Genomic DNA, 17,285 nt, shown 5'->3' with positions numbered 1-17,285 from the left:
TTTTATTCCTGGGCTGGGGCTGAGGCGTTCCTAATTTTACGTACATCCCATTCTTGTGTAAACAACATTTCACAAAGCCCGGAGGGAATTACTTCACAGTTTGGCACAGAGCCCAGTTGAACTGAAGGATGAACAGATTATATATATATATATATATATACATACAGTATAGTCAAAGCTCTGAGTCACTGTGACCTCACATCCACCCCATCCCCATGAAGGCTAACAAAGGAATATTTTTAAAATATGGCAAAGTCAGTATGTCACAAAACCCTTTTTGGCCATACCTCAAAAATACATATAAAAGTTATGCAAATGTTCAAAAAATAATAGAATAAAATAAGGTGGGGATGGAATTTTAGACAGACATGAATGCAAACTGCAACCCAACTTTCTGGCATTGGCATTGAACCGTAAGGATGTCATTTTGGTTTCCTACAATACAGAAAGTCAAAACAACCATGAAGCAAGTCTCCTGTTGTGAATATCAAAAAACTATGTTGAAGCCTTTTTGTTATTTCTGAAATAAATAAATACATATGCAAAATCTGGACACCACAAAGCTCTTCTGCCCTCTTAGGCTTCAGTCATATATTAGTTATAAAAACATTGAGGTTACATTTCTCAGGGGAGGTTGAGAAAGAGGTGAGTCTTTCTCCCTCACTTCACCCTCAGGGGTTTTGTCTGCAGATCCAAGGCTTGAAACTTCTTACAATATCCTCCATCCCTCTGACTCGCTCAGTAGGAAGACCTAAACTCACAAGCAGAAACATGCTCACGTAAGGAGAACTTCACCGTTGTAGTCTGGGTTGTAGGGTCTATTTTGGGACCGCTTGTTTCTGAATCAGCCCCAAGACTCTTTGTTAACAACTCAACCTCCACAACACTCCTACCCACCTCTACTGTTTTCTGTGTGAATGAGAGGTACACACATCACATTAGGATTTTAAATTGCCTTTCTGGAGCCCAAAATAAAGCTGTGTGCAGAGTAGTAGACAGATGTGCAGCCTTGGGAGTACAAGTAAAAAAGACTTCCATAACAGTCCTTCGTTCAAATCTGCAGGTTCAGTGTCACTTCTTTTGGATTTCTTCTTTGTCGCAACATGAAAGACGCCTGGTGGGCACATAATGCTCCCAAACACTGAGGTCTTATTGCTTTGTTAAATCCAATGATATTTTAAATCATGATGAAAAAGATGCTCCTATTTTATGGGATGAAAAACAAACATTCTCCCAAGGCATTACATGCTAAGCCCTAATGTTGTCAATGGATAAGAATAACGTTGGTGTCGAAGGGTTATTTTTATAGGGGGTGAAAACATGTCACATTTAATATGCAGAAGGAAAGCGGAAGTTTATACTAATAAAAAAGGCAAACGCATCAGATTCCTTATTAAATGATGGTAGTTTGTTTCAGGTAATTTCTCTAATATTTTCATAAATATCTATTGGGCATTTTATCTTGATATTATGGTACGTTTACTATCTTTACAGCTCTACTCTTTAGTTTCCTTTTAAGCAGTGGTTCCCAACCAGTCTAACCTTAAGGTTCAAATATTTCCTTACCCATCACCCAAGGTAAAAACCTAGACATGGTGTGGGCCAGGATTGATATGCTACTTCTACCATCAAGTTGGATGAAGTAGCACTTCTGGAGAGCAGAAAACAGTACTAAAAAAAACAAACATGTTATATACAAAGTCTTGAAATCCACTGGAAACGTATCTGTGGTATGGGCCGACTTTTGGACCACAGAGCCTTTTCACAACAACAGCTGCCTGCTGCATGTAACAATTTGGTTAATTAAACTAGTTGTATGGCCCCCTCCGCTCCACTTGGGGTCTCTATCAGTGGTCTTGCTTGCTAGCTCTTTGTTTGTCTTTCAGGTGATCGAGGTCATCAGCCTGATGAGCCACACCTAGATAAAAGCCAAACCCCATCCCATAGTGGAGGCTAACCCTTATTTTGGGACACAGCTGCTGTTTTGATTGTTGCACATTTTTCACACATCCATAACATATACATGACTGATTACTGACTTTCACGTTAGTTTAAGGTTCGGTCAAGTATTGTTCAATTGTAAATAAATAGGCTTTTTGTTATACGTAAAATCATCTCGTCTCCCATTTTTGTTGCGGCCTATGAGCCGGGCAATAACAGCAATGAGACAAATTGCAGTCTGTAAAACCAAAACATAGATGCTAAAAATTAGATTAGAGAGAAATTGTGTTGGACTACAATGTAAAATATTGACTAGCGCATCTTTTAAGAAAGATTTGAGCACAGTTTTTTAGTGTGGGGTTCACCCATTATTTTCTCTTGTGAACCTTCAGCCTTGAGCAGATGGAGAGAAAGGACTTCTTCTATAAAGCTGTTTTCATTAGTTAAAGGCCAACAGCTCCTTCAGCATTGCAGGAGAGTAACAGTATTTCTCAGCAGCATGTGTGTGTCAAAGAGTGTGTGGGAGCTTGTGGAGCTCGGCCAGCCTTGTTGAAGGTCAGCTCAGTGTAAAGACGAGGAACATATCTTTGGTAATTAGTACTCCCACGGAGAGCCCAGCATCTGTGTCTAACCAAGCTACACACTCTATCATTGGCACTTACACACTTTCAAAATAGGTCCTTCATTTACTGTTATCTTTAAGTAAAAAAAAAAGTATTAATTGTTTGAGTTTTCTTCATCTTTGTATCAATATAGATGCAAAACAACATGTACAGCACAGTCATACAGTTTGATTTTTACATACTGTCCTTGAATGCATTAGGCAATTGGTTTTAGATTTACATTTTGAAACCATGCAGCATCATTTTGCTCTTCTGTTCCTTTTTTGATAGATAGTTTATTAGATTCGGATATTATATTTCAATATGGCATTGCTTGACTAATTTGGGTTTAGGTCTGATATAACTACTCAATTATTTTAAAGTGTTATTCCAGTTTTTGGTAATTTCCTTAAGACTGGGAGGTTGATTCTCTCAAATACCACAGCAAAAATATTAAAAGGGCATATGCTGCTCATTTCCAGGTTCATATTTGTATTTTGTGTCTCTACTGTGACATGTTTCCATGTTTTAATGTTCAAAAAGCTCTTCCATCTAACATGGCAAAGAATAAACGTAACTTTATTGAGATAAACAAAAGGCAATATTAAAAAAGTTGTTAAAAAATTCTATAAGAGCCGTGACTGCAAAAGGATCCATCACATTTGAAATACAATATAAAGAGGACATATTATGGTCATTTTCAGTATTTTTATTCTGTGCCTCTACTGGGACATGTCTCCATGCTTTAATGTTCAGAAAGCTCTTTATTTTCCTCATACTGCCTGTGCTGCAGCACCTCTTTTCACCCTCTGTCTGAAACCAGAGCCCAGTCTGCTCTGATTGGTTAGCTGGCCGCATCTGTTGTGATTGCTCAACCGCTTAGCGATATGTCGGAAATGTCCCGCCCCGTACAATGTGTTGAAGTGCTAGCCAATAGAAGCGCACAACCTGGTCTCACCAGAATGCGTGATGATTATAAATACAAATAAAATAAAAGAAGCCTCCCGTGAGTTACTACAAGCTATAAAGTAGATTTTAAAAACGTTTTATAGAATAAAAGCTCACTGCTGGACGTTGTAGAAATGCGTGTGTGCACCACGACAAAGGAGCCTCATTCACTTTACATTGGGGTTGTTTGCGTGGTGCAGACACGTAAATGTAGCAAAGTTCGTGACTCCACCACGCACTGCGGTGTTAAGGAGTCGTGGTGGAGTCACGCATTCTGGTGAGACCAGGTTGGAAGCGCAAGTGTTAAAGGGACGTCACTACGTTACTGAAGTGAACCCCAAAAGCATCATAGGGAATTGAAAGTAATATATAGTATAATAACTTTTTTACCATGCACAGCAAATTCGCCAGTGTGAAAATCCTGGTGTTAGAGCTTTTCGGGGTAAAGTGTTGTGGTTTTGGTGTTACATTTAACATGATTAACACCGCCTGTTGTTAAAACACTATATAGTACAGGGTTGGATCATGGTGTTAAACATATTTAACGACGGATAGTGTGTTCTCTCAATCCGGGTACTTTTACGTGATGTGCGTGAAATTATTTAGATCTCCGCCATCTTTTTGATGCAACCATCAGTCTCGAGAGACCGCAGTCCGTGACGGTAAGTTATCGCTACGTTTCATAATTTGTTCCCCAGATAGCTTACATTGATTTTGCTTGAAAATGCAGTTGTGTGTGGTAGGTAGCGTAATTGTAAATGTATTGTTTTTATTACTAGCTTGCTAATTATTACTATTTGACTGTCATGACCAGGTGCAGGTGCAGGTGCACAGACCATACAGTCAATGCTTGCTTGCTAAACTAACTGTCGAATTAGATATGTATGTCGAATTAACGTTAGATATGTAACAGAAAATGTAATCATTACGAAGACCAATATATTGCACATGTCTATCGTTAGTTCGACAGCGAGCTAACAAGCTCTAGTGTCCGTAAAAAAGTTGTTAGATAATTGCCGCCTTTTCCTTTTCTAGCATGTTCTCCGTCAAGTCTCCGTCTAACGGAAGCAGTCCGTCTTGCAGCAAGTGTGATCGCTTGGCCTCGCCCTCGACAGACTGCAGTCAGTGAGTGACGGTAAGTTATCTAGATAACGTTACATTTAATTTGTTCCCCTGTTATCTAACATTACTTAATTTGAAAATAACGTTACAGTTGTGTGTGTGGTAGCTAATAATGTTTACTAGCTTGCTAAGAATATTTGTCTGTACTGCAGGGTTGCCAACTTTGGGTACCTGGCTGGAGTGAGATTTTGATATCATGGGTTTAATTCGGTTTAATTACACATATGCGCACGAAATGACTGCTATCGTGTCAGCAGCAGGACCTTGGCATATAGGATATATATACAATATATACAAATACACAATATTGGACACAGACTATAAAGGGCACACAGTTTCATTCACTAATGAAAGTCAAACATGTTTGTTTCCACTGTTTTATTGTGTGCCTGTCGCGATAAGCAATTAATTGACTTATCGTACGATAAATAAAAATGAACTCGATAACTTTTCTGACCTCGATAAATTGCCATTTACATGAGGATGTGACTAGCAGTTTGAAAGGATGTACTTGAATTATTATTATATATTATCATTATGTCAGTGGTCTAAAATGGTCATACAATGGTGCCGACAATATTATCGTTTATCGCAATAATTTCCGGGAAAATGTATCCAACAAAATGAATTATCGTGAGAGGCCTATACATGAAACACACACACACAAACAAATCTATAGACTTACTCCAAACTGCCAAATATATTAATTAACACACTCTCACTCCCATATACTCTTTGACTCTATTTTGGCCTAGTAGAACAATAAGCAGCAGACTTTTACTTTTTTATCATTTCTACTGGATCTTAGATCTGCGCATGCGCAATACGGGTCGGCAGTTGCGGCTCCAGAGTATTTTTGTTGGGTAATCTATGGTAGGGCTAACCCAGAGCCGTATTTATTCTTATACAGAGGAGATTTTTTGAAATACTAACATAAAATACACATTCTGGTACTCTCTTGAGAAGAAAAATAAATACATCTATTACTACACGACATATTTAAAAAAATGAATGCCATTTTAGTTTTTTGTTACTTTGTTCTGAAAGCTGAACCTGCTGCTCCTCAGAGAAGAGGGAAGAGGCTGTGTGAATTACTTTACATTGTGGATAAGGGTGGATAGTGAAGTAAAAAGATATGATTCTACACTGTATTGAAGTAAACATGTATTATTTGAACTGTTTTAGGTAATCACAAACGGGTTTTGATAATCACTTAGAATAGGAATGTTATTCTCACTTTCAAACTCACTGACCCAGAGATTCTGTGTCATAAACACACCTTGCCTGTTTCACCCCTAAAAGCCAGATGTTGTTTTTAAGTCGTTAAAGACATCGTTAAATAGGTGAAGAAAAGTTTAAATGTCTGAAGGAGGATAGTTTATGTGAAAAAACCCCATGGGAAGGGAATGTAGAGTAGATAGGGTGGAGATAAACGTTGACTTTTGACCTGATCTCACGTTCTGGTCCGAACTCTGATTGAACCAGACCAGATGTGAATCCAACCAATAAGACCACTTGGGGGAGGTGAGCAGTTTACACAGCTCCTCCCCAGGGGAACTCTGATTCGCTTGGGAGGAAAATGGGAAGGAAGAGTCGATATATCTCCGCCCCAAAAATAGATATGAATACTGATGTTTTTGAGTGTAAAAATGCTTCTGGTTTGCTGAAGGCTGGTCTAGAGACGTGTAAACCGCATCCCAAACCTGAAGTCTGTACTTCTCGTTTCCTGAAGGCTGGTCTGTCTACCTGTAAACCGCATCACAAACCTGAAGCCCGGAGTACTCGAGTACTCTGTATAACTTGTATATGTGTTTGGTTTCCTACCAGAAGTAAACTCAGATAATTTGTTATAACTTTGATTCCGGTGTTTTCAATTCCTTTCTTAATTTAATAGAGATCCAGCCTCATCCAACGAACGGCGCGTAGCAGAGGTGTTCTGCTCCAACAAGTGGTGACTTTCCCGACGTGGAGTGCTTATCTCTAGAAAGGGACACCGATAGCCAGGAGACGGAATTCAGGCCAGGGGGAGGACACAGAGATACTGGTGACAACTAAACCAATGGCCATATACAAAAGGTGAGCAGACACCTGTTTTGACTATCAAAAATCTGTGATTGATTATACTAAAAAATGTAGAGTTGTCAGCAGCGTTCTCAGTGTTCTTAGTCACGGTGGGAAATACAATACATATTCTAGTTAAATTAGATTAATAGTGCTTAGAGTCGGGTAGTTCAGTCCTTACCTAAGGCACAAAAGTGCTCATAAGAGGCGGGTAGTTCAGTCCCGTCCTATGACCCACTAAAAACGAACGCTGCAACGCTGTAAAAGATGTATGGGTTAAATTCCCCGCAAGTCAAAATAACATTGATTAATGCGGTTAGCTTGCAGTGCGTCTATTAAAGGCTACGAGGGTGTAAAAAACAGAAGGGTTAAATTCCCCGCAGATCATGATAAGATTGATTAATGCGGTTACCTTTCGTGGTGCTTTAAATGTATAAAATGTCTGTAATTGTTATATGGTGGGTGATAGAGGAGGAGAGAGACGCGACCTCCAACTAATTATTTGGAACGACCGAATCTCATCACAAAACTGTTGTGGGGTTAATCAGGCTCATTAAACGTGACGATAAAGAGATTTTGTTGACTGAGTTTTAACTCCTTGCCTGAAGCCGCAATCGCCGTGAGGGGATTGTAGAAGCTTGCTTCTGGAAGTCACGCTATCTGTTGAAATAAACATCGCACAATAAAAATTTGCCTGACTGTGATATGATAAGGTATGAAAAGCTCTGTGTAATACTTGAGAGAAAAATCCAGTAAAAAGAACTGTGGGTAAAGAATTGCAGAAGACATAGAGACAGAGAGCAACAAGCAGGTGGTATCATGTCTGAGACCCTACCTCCACCCTACGGAGATGATAGCTCACAAATGCCACTTATGAGTATCCCATCTAATACTCCTAAAAGAAAACACATTGTTAGACCTGATATTCAGGGAAAAGGAATGTTGGAAACAGTAATGGCAAAGAGAATAGGTCCTAGCATGCAAGCACAGAGCGATAATATGATAAGGACTATTAAACTGACCCCTTTTGGAAATGGGATTTTCCGTTACACAACAGAAGACTCAATTCAGGCCTTAAAGAACGCTTTACAAACAAGTCAGGGAGAGTTAAATGTGGTGCTATGTTGCTCATGAGGGAGCTTACACTTTTGGGAAGAGATCTCCCCCTTTCTCTGCTCCTGAGGTGCTGCAGACTCATAGCAGCACACAGGGTCAAAGACAGGCATGACCTCTGGAGAGGAAGAAAATCTAAATCTGAACAGACCACAGAGCCCATTAAAAGGTTTTATGGCCTCAACACAGAGAGGAAGATCTGGAGATTGTAAGGAACTCTCCCAAACTATCCACCCCCACCCCATCACAAGGGGAAGAGTGTTCCTCTCACCAATAAACAAATCATCTCTTAACCAAGTCAGATTTCAAATATAGCCATAGCTCCAGTTGTTAAGAAAACAGGGAGTGCTACAACATTCTGAAAAATTACGTATTGAATATTTAGAATTAAAGCAATAATTGCCCAGTATATTAAATAAATACAAACGAACACGTATCAACATAAGTCAGATAATATAAACGAGGTCAATCATGGAAGAAGGCTGACATTTAATGCCTGATATATAAGTAATAGTAATAATAAATATATAGCTGATATTAAATAACTGATGTATAAGGCTCGATATTTCTGAAAATAAGAACACCGTTAACGGCGTTCTATTTCAGAAAAAGGGGGAAAAGGATAGGATATACATCAGACAATATGTATGTGAGATTATTACGTTTTTAGGAGAAATTTATCAATTTAAAATACTAGTTTTGGTATTTTTTGTTTTGTTTTGTTTGTTGCTTTTAAGAGAAATTGATACATTTAAAATAATCTAGCTTTGGTTATTTTTTGTTTTATTTTTATTTTTGTTCTATTTTTTATTTTTATTTTTTATTTTTTATTTTTTATTTTTATTTTTTGTTTATTATTTTCTGCATAGTCTCTTGTCCACACTCCAGTCTAGTTGGTGCCGCCAATAAACACTAAAGAAGTAGAATAGATGATTTCAAAACCATATTTCCAGCAACTTAAGGGCTTGGTATGAGACTTCTCCACACAGGTTGCTGACGCCAAAAGGGGGACCCGAGAAACACAAGGCCAACACAGCAGATTATGTCTGGTTGGAGGGGACCTCCCATGCTGTCCGCCTAGATGGAAAGGGAGACAACTGGTACCACTGGAGCCAGTGTGCGGTCGGGGAAAACACCTGCGAGGACCCTAGACGACATCAGGACAGAGTTGGCCCTCGTCGCGAGGACCCTAGACGACATCAGAACAGATCTGGCTCTCGTCAAGGCAGTCGACCCAGGAGGCGCCATCAGCGGACCAGAGGAGGAGGATCGGGAGGACATCTCTCCAACAGTCGACCCGGAAGCCGCCATCAGCGGGCCGGAGGAGGAGGATCGGGACATCTCTCCAGCATCGACCCGGAGGCCGCCATCAGCGGGCCGGGGGAGAACAATCAGGCCACATCTCTCTAGCAAGCACCCCAGAAGCCGCCGTCAGCGGGCTGGGGGGACGAAGACATGGCAAACCAAGACGGCACAGGGAACTCCATTTCCCGCTGAAACAGGTTGATATAGCCGGTGTGGAACTTTGTCTGAACAATCCATTTTTTGGAAGAACTTTCAACTTTATTTTTATATCCCATAATTTAAGGGATTTGTATTTTTTATTCTACAGAACTATGTGTTACCAAAAGAGGGAAAAGTATGATAATGTATTTTCTAATTTCTGTGGCTACTTTTATTGCCATTTTGGTGACATGTGGTTGTTGTTGTGTGCCTTGTATCTGCTCATTGTGTGTTAGACTCATCAGTTCCACCATTGAGGGAAGAGTAAACATGACTCAGCTGACAAGGACTTTGCTTTTTAGACATATTTTATTCTCCCTCCACTGTCATAATAAGTTGTTGTTGTGGACTGTTCCTAAAGGTTTAAAGTGCTCTATATCCCAGCTTCTGATGGGTTTATATAAATGTTGGGACAGACACAGTAAGAAAAAAGAATGACAGTGGTAATGTTTCAAATGCTATATGTTGATCTCGTGAGGTGAGATCAAAAGGGGGATTGAAGTAAAAAGATATGATTCTACACTGTATTGAAGTAAACATGTATTATTTGAACTGTTTTAGGTAATCACAAACAGGTGTTGATAATCACTTAGAATAGGAATGTTATTCTCACTTTCAAACTCACTGACCCAGAGATTCTGTGTCATAAACACACCTTGCCTGTTTCACCCCTAAAAGCCAGATGTTGTTTTTAAGTCGTTAAAGACATCGTTAAATAGGTGAAGAAAAGTTTAAATGTCTGAAGGAGGATAGTTTATGTGAAAAAACCCCATGGGAAGGGAATGTAGAGTAGATAGGGTGGAGATAAACGTTGACTTTTGACCTGATCTCACGTTCTGGTCCGAACTCTGATTGAACCAGACCAGATGTGAATCCAACCAATAAGACCACTTGGGGGAGGTGAGCAGTTTACACAGCTCCTCCCCAGGGGAACTCTGATTCGCTTGGGAGGAAAATGGGAAGGAAGAGTCGATATATCTCCGCCCCAAAAATAGATATGAATACTGATGTTTTTGAGTGTAAAAATGCTTCTGGTTTGCTGAAGGCTGGTCTAGAGACGTGTAAACCGCATCCCAAACCTGAAGTCTGTACTTCTCGTTTCCTGAAGGCTGGTCTGTCTACCTGTAAACCGCATCACAAACCTGAAGCCCGGAGTACTCGAGTACTCTGTATAACTTGTATATGTGTTTGGTTTCCTACCAGAAGTAAACTCAGATAATTTGTTATAACTTTGATTCCGGTGTTTTCAATTCCTTTCTTAATTTAATAGAGATCCAGCCTCATCCAACGAACGGCGCGTAGCAGAGGTGTTCTGCTCCAACAATAGCCCCCATTGTTCTGTGTGTCAAAATGAAAGACAGCCCACACACCTATCAATCATCAAACCGTGGGGTCTTATTTCATTACGTGTTGATTTCTATCAACACGTAATGTTGTATCGATGTATAGAGATGTACTACCGCAAAAGTATTCTCCGTCGGGACTTCCTGCAACAACATCACGCCGTTATCGTGATTCTGATTGGCCAGAAGACATTATCAAAGATGTTCTATTGAGAAGACGATCACTACGTGACAAAAGTTTTCAAAACCGTTTCTAGTCTTTGGTATTCTTGTTTTTGGCGTGAGAATAGTTTGGGCAGGGTGAGAGCGTGAGATTGAGAGTGAAAGCGTGTGTCACACGCCAGATGCGTGAGAGTTGGCAACCCTGCTGTACTGGCCGTGCACCTGCTTGCTAAACGTTAGCTAGCTGGCTAGTTAGCTAGCTGGCTAGTTAGCTAGCCGGTTAGTTAGTTAGCTAGCTGGCTAGCTGTCGAATTAGACACGGATGTCAAATTAGATAACATTAGCTATGTTACATACTATTATGTCATTACAAACACCAACGTATTGCACATGTCTAACGATAGTTCGACAGCTAGCTAGCTAAGAGGTTCTGGTGTCGGTCCTTATCGGTATAGTTAGCCGACTTCGCGAACAACCTTTTTTTTTCCTATTTCCTTTCACTAGCACTATCTCAGTGTCACCTAAGCAGCCATCAGTCCCCGCTGGTTTCGACCGTGTGGTCTCGACAGACCGCTTGACTGTAAGTTATCTACGTTTCATTGAATTTGTTCCCCAAGTGAAATTATTTATGTGTATGTACAGTAATAAAGTTGTTGGCTAATTGGCTCCTTTTCCTTTCTAGCACGTGTTCTTCTGCTCCGTGCGGAAGCAGCCATCTTGTGTGGCCTCGACAACGACTGCATGCAGTGAGTTTTTCTTGTCACACAGAAGGATTTTTTTTCTCTTGGAAGACCAGAAGCTGTGTGGTTCATAAACACATTTTCTTACTCAATATCTTACCCTTAGCCTAACCCTTTTATTTTAAATAATATAATGTCGGAGAAAAAGAAATGGCTCAGAATACTGAAATCTGTATTTTTTTTCATCTTTTTTTCCTTCTAATTTGTTATTATTTGGTGCAGGCACGAAACATATTACCAATAGAAATACATTGCTTCTAAAATCGTTCTGTGTCAGAATACTGAAATCTGTATTTTTTTTTAAATCTCTTTTTCCTTCTAATTTGTTATTATTTACATTGCTTTTAAAATCGTTCTGTGTGACACGAAAAAAATGGGGACATCGTGTTGGTGAACACGAATCAATAGATTACTTTTTTGACTATAACACGAAATGCCGTGACACTGGGTTGCAACACACCAACACTGTGCATAATTTGGTCCCGAAACGTATGTCATGCACAGATAGAAGCCTCTCAGCTTAAAGATACAAAAATAAAAGAACAGAGCATAAAGTAGAATTTATTTATCTAAAGACAGTTCCAATTTATATTATGCCACCCTTACACAATTTGAGTAATTGTGTAACCCTAACCCACCATGAAGTTGTGATGCATCATGTGAAAAATCTAATAACTTGTGGAATAACAAATGTTGTGTATCTCCATTTTACCCATATAGGGCTCTTGCTCTTCTCTTCAGCTGAAGATGATAGTCAAAGTGCAATACCGAAACCAAAAGAAGTACATCAAAATTCCAGAAGCTTGTTTTGACATCTTCATCACTGAAGGCAAGTAAACCACTTTACTGCATATGAATCAGAATACCTTTATTAGTCCCACAGAGGGGAATTTTGCGATCCACCCTCATTAACCTACTGCTACATTAGATGGACATCATGCACTATTGAGGCAGTTTCTCCCCCCCCCCCCCCCCCCGTGTGTGTGTGTGTGTGTGTGTGTGTGTGTGTGTGTGTGTGTGTGTGTGTGGTTAAGCTATATTTGGTCTTCAATCCTTTTAGTAAAAGAGAGGTTTTCCATCCCTGTGGACAACATCTTATCAGTGGAGAATGAGACTGGCACAGAAGTGGACGACTACGCATTTCCAGATCTACTGACTACCAGTGGAATCAAACCTGATGCACTGCAATTTCATAAGCCTTTTGATCTGCAAATGTCTGCAAGTGCCAATGACACCCTTTTTTATGTTGTCTTAGACAGCTATGTGCTGTCATTTTTATTTATCCCTCCACCCCATGGGTGTGTGAGGTCCAAAAAGGTTGTTTGTTGCCTGGCACGGCAGGCAACAAACAACCTTTTTGGACCTCCACTGCCATAGAGGGTTATTTTTTATTTTTGTACATATACATTTTTGCTGTTGAACAATATTGAATGTTGGTTGAATTGCATATTGTGAGAATTTGTCAGTCTTAAGAGACATGGAAAGTTTATTTGTTGAGCATCTTCATGCCTTTAATGTTGTTAAGCAGGATAGTCTTTCAGTCATCAAACCTGATGCACTGCAATTTCATAAGCCTTTTGATCTGCAAATGTCTGCAAGTGCCAATGACACCCTTTTTTATATTGTCTTAGACAGCTATGTGCTGTAATTTTTATTTAACCCTCCACCCCATGGGTGTGTGAGGTCCAAAAAGGTTGTTTGTTGCCTGGCACGGCAGGCAACAAACAACCTTTTTGGACCTCCACTGCCATAGAGGGTTATTTTTTATTTGTTGAATTGCATATTGGGAGAATTTGTGCATTGGGGAGAATTTGTCAGTCTTAAGAGACATGCCACCATTCAAATAAAGCATATATGTTATCTGGAATGATTTATTGGTCATTGTAACTTTTAACACCAGTTTGTTGTACATCATAATACCAATACACTACATTGACACCAGATTAGTGTTCATTTTGAACTCCCAGAGGGTTGAGGCTAATGCAAAATGCAACACCAGTATAATGTGCATTCAACACTAGTTCAGTGTACATTTCTAACTCTTAAAGGTGTTAGATGGGAGAAGATGTATCACTACTGTAGTGTTACTCTACACCGGGACAGTGTTAAATTGCAACACTATTAGTGTACATGTTTAACTCTAAAAGGTGTTAGATGGGAGAAGATGTATCACTACTGTAGTCTTACTCTACACCAGAACAGTGTTAAATTGAAGATGCAGCCAACACTGTTAGTGTTGTTATCGGTGTTGGTGTTCAGTGTTGGTGTTCACATCTTACACTCTTAGTGTTGGTATAGTAACACTGTGATAATGTTATATTGTCAACACTTTGGAAAGTGTTAATTTAACACTTTGCTGGTGGTTTCAATATAAACTCTTTCATAGTGTTAAAATTAACTACATGGGTGTTGAATTTTTTATTTCAAATTTGCTGTGTGGGTCTGTACTGCCTTTTCATTTTTATATATAAGCTTTTATTTTATTTGTATTTCGATCGGCACTGTCCCATTGCTGTAAAAATGTAAATGCTCCTGCTGTGTAAAAAATACAGAATTTATGATTCAGATTTCTGACTAGGAGCACTGTCTGACTGTTCAGCCAATGGTCCATCCCAGATCCACACACACCTCAAAACCAGTGATGTAAAACGGTGCTCACTATCATTCAGTACAAGAAACTCATGAAAGAGACACACTTAAAAGCTCTTCTCTGTTCCATTAAAGGAACAGAGCATTTAAATAAATGGAAGTAAAGGCTAATTATTATGTATCACTGGAGTCTTGGCCAGAGGCTGTGAATGTACTGCTCTTCAGAAGAGGGTTAAATTGCAGTCCTCTTCAACATAAAAAAATACACCTTCCATTTGTGATGCCTATATTATAGTGAGTTAAGCTGTGTGATACTTTCTGGAAAGGTTCATTATGTGTATAACATTTATTTGTTTGATTTAGTAAGGACTTTTACCTGCTTACAGTGATGTTCAATCGAACATTAACCAGATGTATTCCTACCACTGAATCAATAATCAATACTGGAATTTCTTTTATTTTTAGGCCACTTAGGGGCATTGCTATCAGCTGTGAACACAACAACACATATAAAGTATTTGTACAATGTGTAAGCAATCAGTTGCCTGTTTAGCAACATAAATAGCTGTGTGTTCATTGTAAAATAACAAATAAAAACTACAAAGTTGCAAACCATTTGAAAAAACAATATGCTAAGAGGCTAACGGGCTAACGTGGTAACAGTTTGCCTCTTCATTGCAATAATTAATCAGTTTTAATTAAGCTAAACCAATGCTGCTCGAAACCCTGCTTATCAAACACATCACCTGTGATTAATCAAAGAGTCTCAAGACTACCATCTTATAAGTGAGACGACAATTCAACACACAAAATTAATTATTGTGAAAAAGGGCCTCTTGGCATCTCAGTGGAACAATGTGCCAGTTTGGTTATTAGGAATGATTCAATGTTGTGGTTGATTGTTAAGTACCTTTAGTAGCAAAGGATAATGAGATTTATCTATTTCTGAAAGCTCATCTTGACAACATAGACTTTTTTAGCTGCAATTACATCAGGCAGGCGGGCAGTAAAACACCAGTGAATTTAGTGTTGGGTGCTTTCCAGGGGGTCCAGATGATAAAAGCAAACACTTGCTGCAGGATCCCATGATGCCCATTTTCCTTCTTCTTGTTTTTGGCAGGTAGATGAATGGTGTTGTGAAAGGATTAATAAATAATGATCTCCTCTTTTATCAAACCTCCACTCTTTTATTACCATGCAGCTCAAAGACATACTCTAATTAGAAAGATGACCTTTAAAGGTTGATCAAAAAAGTGAATAATAATGTAATACTTATCATAATAAACGTAACTTTATTGAAATAACCAAAAGGCAATATTAAAAAAGTTGTTAAGACAAAGCCCTGATCAGGCAGCTCAAGTATAAGAGCTGTGACTGCAAATTTGAAATACAATATAAAGAGGACATATTCTTATTTTCTACCGTGACATGTTACCTTGCTTTAAATCTCTAGAAAGCTCTTTATTTGTCTCATACTGCCTGTGCTGCAGCACCTCTTTTCACCCTCTGTCCGAAACCAGACCCGCTTACAGCTTTGTAAGTAATCAATCATTTTAAAATCAATGGTAAAGCAACAAATAGCCATTGTAACGAAGACAAGATCTGCGGAACGTGATCATGTTTCCTAGTCCGAGTCAAAATATTTGCTGCTGAGTTAACTAGTCTCCATTTATTTATTTTCCACTTCTGTCCTCGCCTAGGTTCATGTTACACTGTTTGTTCCTGAAGCAGACGTTAGGCCTAGGTTTTCTTCATCAGCTGTGTTCTGAGATGACCTCCTCCTTACTTCTAAATATGCACAAAGCAGTGTCGTAAACATAATCTCCTTCAGATAATGAATAGACTGAATATATGCTATGAGTCAGAGAGTGAATCTTATCAGACCAATGCCTTCTGGAGCCTGCTTCTCTGTAAGGAACTTATCATGTCCTGCTGATGGAACGTTTGATTACCAGCTTTCTGCTGCAAATAAGAGCAGTGTAGGGGAAAGAACCTCAGAGTTTGGAAGGAGCCGAGTCATTACTGGGTTTCAGCAAATGTTTATTCTCCAGCCGTAACTTCAAATAAATCTTCACTGTTTGACTTCGATAATCCTTATGTTCCGGTTCTTTGCCCTAAGAGTTTCATCACAGGATGAAGTTACAGTATTCAGATTTCTCTGAAAAATACATTTCTTTAACAAGTATCCACTTTAACAAGTGGATACTGCTTGCAGTTTCCTTTTGGGTTGCTACATAGAGGGTGACTAATCCTCCTTTTAGTCATTGGAGAGTCCTTGGACATCAAATGTACATGTAGACAGAGTTCTTGGGATGCTTCCCCACAGATGGAGACTGACCAAGCAGAGGCCATCTCCATTCCTGGATCTGTTAAAAGTGTACCACTGTTTTCATTAGGAGGCTGCTGCCTAGGACTTTTGGTTTTTAAACAGGGTCTGACAACAGATGTTTGTCTTGGATGTCCTTGTATTCCTAGTCTATTTCCCAAGTAGATTGGCTAGTAAATTTGGATTGTGTTTGTTTTTCTACAAATTGGGCATCTAAATGGGACATGAGTAGTAGGTGGATTGAAGATGTTTATGTCACTTGGAAGATGAGAGGAATGTTTCATCTTTTGGTGCGTCTTTTAGTAAGTCATTATGAGTTATGTTGGATAGGACTAGAAGCCAGGTGAGTGGAGCCAAGTACCTTAATCAGTTGCCTATTGAGGCCTATTGAATTCAGAATATTGTTGTTGGGTGGGTCTTGGAAACAAACCTGATTTGTTTGCAGTTGAACCACCATTTTGTGTGGATTGGCAGACAAAGAAGAATTGTGTAGTGAGCTTGAGACTGTATACCCAACATGGTTGAAGCAACAAAACAAAAATATTTCAGATTTTACACTGACAAACATTACACTGGATATTGTAACACTATACTGTAGAATGTCAGAAGGGATAGAGTGGTGCAGTGATGTTGTATTTTTTTAGGCTAACCCGGAAGATGGCATAGTGTAGCAGGATGAGTAGTAAATGCTGTTGTAAGGCATATTCTTCTAAGCCTATCACCGCCAGGGGGCACCTTATAAAGGGGCAGAGGCTTCTAGCTGGCGGCCTCTTGTTCGTTGGTGCCCAGACCTACCCACTTCTGTTCTTGCCATGTTTTGCTTCCGCCACCGGCG

At 39.3% G+C, this 17,285-nt stretch overlaps 1 long non-coding RNA gene across 1 annotated transcript; it reads left to right on the top strand.

Annotated features, from left to right (window-relative positions):
• The first annotated feature begins 4,138 nt into the window (after positions 1 to 4,138).
• Positions 4,139 to 11,337, top strand: LOC117498319. Its single transcript, XR_004557564.1, has 3 exons — positions 4,139 to 4,153; positions 4,527 to 4,626; positions 11,300 to 11,337. It is a non-coding gene; the product is annotated as an uncharacterized LOC117498319 (long non-coding RNA).
• The last annotated feature ends 5,948 nt before the right edge of the window (positions 11,338 to 17,285 follow it).

This window comes from Trematomus bernacchii, unplaced genomic scaffold (assembly GCF_902827165.1).
Source record: "Trematomus bernacchii unplaced genomic scaffold, fTreBer1.1, whole genome shotgun sequence".
Lineage (NCBI taxonomy): Eukaryota > Metazoa > Chordata > Actinopteri > Perciformes > Nototheniidae > Trematomus > Trematomus bernacchii.
The sequence above is the reverse complement of the archived record's forward strand: the minus strand, read 5'-3'. Positions and strand labels throughout refer to the sequence as shown.